A 6,804-nucleotide genomic window follows, 5' to 3' on the forward strand; every position below is an offset into this window, starting at 1 on the left:
TGGACGGTCTATAGAGTAACATGCTATGACTAAGATTGTTTACAATAAAAGATGAAAACAGAGTTCTATGGAGAAGGTATTACATTTCCGTTGTCTCCAATAAAAATGCAAAATTTTAATCAGACCTGACACAGTGAGCAGGAAAATTCTCTATTGTTAAAGTGAGTTGCAGCCATCTCACATCTTCTTGTACCAGTAAGGAAAAACATTTGCCATCCAGGTGAGCTGACTAACTCGGATTTAACCAAACATGGTGCATACAGGTACTCAGTGGCGTAACTAGGATTGGCGGGGCCCCGTGGCAAACTTTTGACATGGTCCCCCCTGACCGACACCAACGACCTCGACCGACCCCCTCCTACGCATTCCTGCACGCTCTATTATCCCCCATAGTGGCCCCTGCACACAGTATTATGTCCCTTAGTGGCCCCTGCATACAGTATTATCCCCCATAGTGGCCCCTCCACACAGTGTTATGTCCCATAGTGGCCCCAGCACACAGTATTATGTCCCATAGTGGCCCCTGCACACAGTATTATTCCCCCATAGTGGCCCCTGCACACAGTATTATCCCCAATAGTGGCCCCTGCACACAGTATTATTCCCCTATAGTGGCCCCTGCACACAGTATTATGTCTCACTGTGGACACCCATAAACAATTATTATATTCTGGGGTCTTTTCAGACCCCAGAGTATAATAATCGGAGACCCAGGGGGAAAAAAACATAAAAAACACTCTGTTACTCACCTATCTCCCGTCTCCTACGCTGTCGGCCTCCGAAGTAGCCCATCTTCAATTACATCAGACGTCACATGACCCGGGACACAGGCCGGAGTCATGAGGCGTCAGACGACTAAGCCAAAGTCTGCATGGATCGTGGAGAGGTAAGTAACAGAGTTTTTTATTAGAAATGAGCGAACACTAAAATGTCCGAGGTTCGAAATCCGATTCGAACAGCCGCACACTGTTCGGCTGTTCAAACGGATTTTGAACCCCATTATAGTCTATGGGGGGAAATGCTCGTTTCAGGGGTAGGCAAAATTCGTTACAATTATACTTACCAAGTCCACGAGTGACAGTCGGGCTGGATTCCCCTTGAAGTCTTCTCCCGGCGCAGCGCCCCCGCAGTGTCTTCCGGCTGGAATTCACTCTGCCTAGGCATCGGGTCCTAGGCAGAGCCAACTGCGCATGCGCGGTCAGCTCTGCCCGGCCCGACGCCTGAGCAGAGCCGAATGCGCATGCGAGGGCATGCCCGTGCATGCGCAGTCGGCTCTGCCTAGGCCAGATGCCTAGGCAGAGTGAATTCCAACAGGAAGAAGACGCGGGGACACTGCACGGAGAAGACTTCGGAAAGGTAAGAGAAGAACCAGCATTGATTGGCAGAATGTATAGCATTCTGCCAATCAACGCTGGTTCTGCATCAAACCTTAAACTTCGAACAGCTAGTAGTGTTCCATCGAGTACGAGTATTTTGAATACCGTAGTATTCGATCGAACACCTACTCGCTCATCTCTATTTTTTATGTTTCTTACCTCTCCCAGGCCACCAATCATTATACTTGGGGGTCCGAAAAGACCCCAGAGTATAATGATAGCAGCGGTAGCGGCTGTCACCGGGCCCCTAATGTCCCAGCCCTGTGGCAGCTCCCTCTGGAGGTACTGTAACCAGTAATAAATTGGTAAACTATATGCCCACTGATGAACTATTGTACAGTTTATATATTGGTTTTAACTCCTTATTAACAGAATACAAAACCGATCATTTCCTTGCAGTCTGTTCATTTACATTTAGGTTTGATGGCACTACACACACATCAGCAGGATCACACTGTCATACTGACGGCATCATCCTGTACTGTAACAGAGGACTGGAATAATCAGTTCCTTGTCATCATAAACCCAGACCTGCTCATACTGAGTGTTATGCACCCAAGCGCCAAAACACTTCTTCTGCATCTGGCCATATGTCAGGGAATCTTGTGTGAAGAACTCCATGTTCACTCCATAACACTTAGATCTAGATCACTAAGTATCAGTGATCAGTATATGAAGACAGCTGGGAACATAGTTAAACCATTAACCCCTTCCCACTGGTGACAATTTTCAATTTTAGTTTTTAGCTCCCCACCTTCCAAGCCCCATAACTTTTTTTTTTTCTGATCACAGAACCATACGAAGGCTTATTGTTTGTGGGACAAATTGTTCTTCATAATGGTGCCATTTATTATTCTGTACAATGTATTGGGAAGCTGTAAAAAAATTCAGAATTTGGCGATATTGGAGAAAAAGTGCATTTGTTCGACTTTTTTTACGGGATTTATTTCTACGGCATTCACTGTGCAGCCAGCATGACAAGTCACCTGTATTCTATGTTTCTGTATGATTCCAGGGAAACTACATTATACAGGGTGTCCAGAAAGTAAGTACTCAAAATGAAGAGGTGGACTTTAATTGGAATATGAATTATGAATTTTATTAATGAAGATGTGACCGGATATGCACCGTTGTGGCGCTGCAGGTAGACTGAGATGTTGGTTTCCTATCCCTCGCTGTGCCATGTGAAAGGATAAATGAAGAAGAGAAAGCGCTTTAATGGGAAATCAGTTTAATCACTGTTACTTATTTACAAGAATTGCTCGAAGTGCTGGCCGCCTGCCTCAGTGCAACATCGGGAGATGGATTAGCGCACCCATTCACAGACTCCTAGCATGGCCCTCACTGCAATGAACGCAGCCTGGATGCAGTTCACGAGCTCTTCGTGGGTTGGCGCAGACATTGTGTACACAACGGACTTGATGCCCCCACAAGAATTAGGGCCCGTTCTCACGAAGTAACGCGGCACTCAATCTGACACTTAAACACGTGTCAGAGTGAGCGCTCCAAAACAGAATCCCATTGACTTCAATGGGTGCTTACACGCACCACACATTGAAATCAATGGGTTAAAAAGTCTCCCGTTGATTTCAATGTGTAGCGCGCGTAAGACAGCACCCATTGAAGTTAATGGAATTCTGTTTTGAAGCGCTGACTCTTACGTGTCAGATTGAGCGCCGCATTACTTCGTGAGAACGGGCCCTTACTGTTACATTCACAATTACATTTACATTCACTGTGTCGGTCTACCTGCAGCATCGCCACGATGCATTTCCGGTCACATGTTCATTAACCACTTCCGGACCGCCCATAGACTATACACATCCGGAAAGTGGTTGCCTTGTTCTGACAGGACGTGCCAGTATGTCCAGTCAGAACACAGCAACTCTCACTCTGAAGCCTTACTCTTCCAAGGGCTGCCACATATACTTGTCAGCATCACAGGCCATAGCTACACCAGGTCCAACTGATGTGGCAGATCTGAGAGAACAGGGGACCCTGCTGGTCAGGAGCGTGGATGTCCTGACCAAGAAGATGAAACACCTGCAGGCCAGTCCTCAACCCAAGAGCGCACCACCCTCTCCTGCTAAGTCTCCCTCAGAGCCTCCCTTGGGGACTGCTCGAAGAAAACTACCATTCTCTTCATCTAAGAGACCCATTTGCAGATACTGCCATAAATATGGACATACTGAGCCTCAATGCTGGCAGTCAAAATGGCTTCCCATGATGCCAAGGACAACCGCCGGGGAGGAAGAACAATAGGTCCATCCAAGACAAAGACTTCACCTTATGTGGGCCCCCCTCCTTAACTCACTATCCACATTGAAGGGGTGCCACTGACTGCCCTGATGGACACTGGTTCTCAAGTTACCACCATCCAGAGAGCCACTTTCACTGAATTTTGGGGAGACAACCGGCTGGTGCATCCCCGTGAGGCTCCACCTATGGTGCTTGCCAGCAATTGACTGTCAGTACTTATCACAGGGTACTGGAGCCCTGATGTACAGGTTGGATGAGTCAAGCTGTACAGCCAAGGTGTCCTGGTCACTGACATCTGTAATGAGGAAGTTCCTCCCGTGGTGTTGGGTATAAACATCCTGAAGAGCTGCTATGGAGAAATGCTAGAGACCCTGCAGAAGTCACTACCTGCTGCCTCATCTACCAAAACGAGGGTGATCCAGAAAACTATTCGTCTCCTGGCTATTCAACAAAAATTTGCCAGTATCAGTGAAGAAGTTTGCCGGGCCCTGAGCCAGACAGTAGGTCAGTGATTCTCCAACCTGGAACAGAGACTGTAGTGTGGTGTCGTGCCCATGTGGGTGTAGAAAGACAGAACTATCTGGCTCTGGTGGAACTTATACCTCAAGAGGCCTATCCCATGCTGTTAGTCGCCTGTTGTCTCACCAAGATCACTGGTGGGGAGGTGCCAGTACGCATCATGAACTTCAACAACCTGCCAGTCGAACTACAGAAGCATTACCCAGTGGCTAATGTGTTCTTTGTGGTTCCAGAAGACATCATTGATATCATTGCTAGATCGGGGATGGATGGGAGCTACGGTTTATATGTTTCAGAAAATGGTATTTTAAGAAACAACAGTGGGGTTGTTTGTTCTATTTTATTGTTATTATGCCAACAGTGTTGTAATGCCATATGACTACTAGGAAATTAGATCTGTGTCAGTGAAGATTAAAAAAAAAAAAAAAATCTTGAGTTGAATCCCTTTCACTATGAATTGCTTTGCTCATCTCTATTAGGAAAACAAAATTCCTCCCAATCTCCAATGGCAACCACAATTAATTCCTGTATCAAGTAGAAGTACTTGAAATTGTCAAAGTGGCTAGGAACTTCATGAATTCCTGAAGCTCACCTCCTGGGCTAGTGCAGTCCCGATGGATCCTGCAAATTACCTATTGGTGGTGTGCAGCATACCAGAGTGCTAGCGCTTTAAGTGTTTGTCTTTTGTACCTCTGGGTTGTGTTGGCATGTCCCGTCCTCTATGTTCTCTGTTTTATGTCACTGTTTGCAGCTTTCCATTGTTATTTCCCCTATTTGTTCAAACCTTTAGCTTAGTACAGTCCTGGCCAATCACAGGCTACTGGGCGGGGTTGTAAGAGACCTAGGTCTCCAGGGTGTCCATTGAGCCTTAGTCATTTGGGCCTAACCAGAAGGTAGCCAGATCACTGTCAGGACTCCCTGTATCACTACTATCCCCAGCATCCTTATAAGGGAGTAGCATGAGAGAAGGAGTTGAAGTTTTCCATAGAGCCTGTAACATCCCTGAGTGACCTCCTATAACCAAGACTAGGGGATTTGACATTGTAATACTACTACCTCCATTTGGGAAGCTGCTGTTTGTACCAGTTACAGTTACTGAATAAAGCTATCACCCTGTTCAAGTACACTACTGGCTTCCTGAGTCATGCCTTCTGTAACATCAGGGCCCTGCTAAACACTATCACACTGGCTCAGAGAGGAGAGGTCCCCTCTCCAACTGGAAGCGCTCTGTGGGAAATTATTACCACCACCATTCAGGTAGTGCTGCAGGACTCCTCTCAGTGATGTCTGGCCCAGGGACGGAGCTGGGGGCTTGGTTGAGTATGCTTGGCCTAACAGCTACTACTCCCATCCTCTGTTAACCTCCATCTTGGTTTCAGAAGGTGTTTCCCACAAGACACATCCTGTGTCTGATGGGAGTTGAAGTGCTCATGATGATCATGCACTAGTAAGACTAGTAAGACCTGATATGCAGGAACAGTGTAGATGATAACTTTTACTTGAGGTAACAAAATAAACAAAGAAACATCATGCCATATAACACTGAAAACAGAGATGGCAGTAAAATAAATTGTCCCGAAGTACATTGTAAGCTCAACCAGCAAAAAAAATATACAATTTTAGGTCAGTTTGTTTGAGCTATTTATGGGCTAGTTGCAATGTGGAATGGAGCCCACAGTATTCCAGGTCACTTGAATGTGAGATAGGGATCCAAACCTGGGAGGGTCATTGCCTCGCTGAGAAAGAGGGACACCTCAAGACTTCTCCATTTCCAGTTCAGATTCCATCGAGGATGCCACTACTAGTACCAACATGGTTTCCATTTTAACTGAGAAGCTGTATGCTGGTTAAGGTTGGGAAGCACAAATAAGCAGCCATCTTGGCACACAGCCAGGCACCGTCTTTCCAACTTTTACTTTGGGTAGAACACAGTATAACAACATCCAATTTTGGAGGCACAATACCTCTATCATTGTCACTGGGAGTTTGGTGCTGAGCTGCCAGTTAGCACACCTATCTGCAGCCAGTGCTTACCTTGCTGAGGCTGTTTTTACTCTTCTCTCTCACAAAAGTCCACAATGGTCTCTTCTGGTTCCTTCTGAGGCCCATATAAGACTTATCCTAAGATTGTAGTCTAGCAGATACGTCTTGGTTTCATGACCCAAACAGGGCTGACTTTCTATCTCCTTTCTGTTACTTGTGGGCTGGCTGGTTGGTCTCTAGGAAGGTTAGGGTTCTAACACAGTCTCACTACTTCCTGACTCCTCCAAGGAATAGATAAGTCTGCTGCCCTTTTCCAGAAATTAATGTTTGGGTCGCACTTCTGGCTCAAAGTGGTACAGCCTATTTAAAGGGATTCTGAAAGGGTGATTTGGGACACTAAATTCCTCACAGTTCCTAATGGACCAGGGGTTTGGTGTTGCAAATCACCCTGTTGTAAAGACATACGGACCTGCAATAAAATTAAAAAAGCTTTACAATCACCCTTCTGCTGTACTTCATGTGCCAGCATTTTTACTGAAGCCAGAGGAATAAATCGTGAGCAATGTAGCGGAGTATACGTCCTCAGCTTCACTGAAGAAATGCTCAGCCGTTGGGAGCATTAGAGATGGGTCTGACGAGTCATTGGAATCAACTCCAGGTAAGTATA

Source organism: Leptodactylus fuscus, chromosome 6 (assembly GCF_031893055.1).
Source record: "Leptodactylus fuscus isolate aLepFus1 chromosome 6, aLepFus1.hap2, whole genome shotgun sequence".
Lineage (NCBI taxonomy): Eukaryota > Metazoa > Chordata > Amphibia > Anura > Leptodactylidae > Leptodactylus > Leptodactylus fuscus.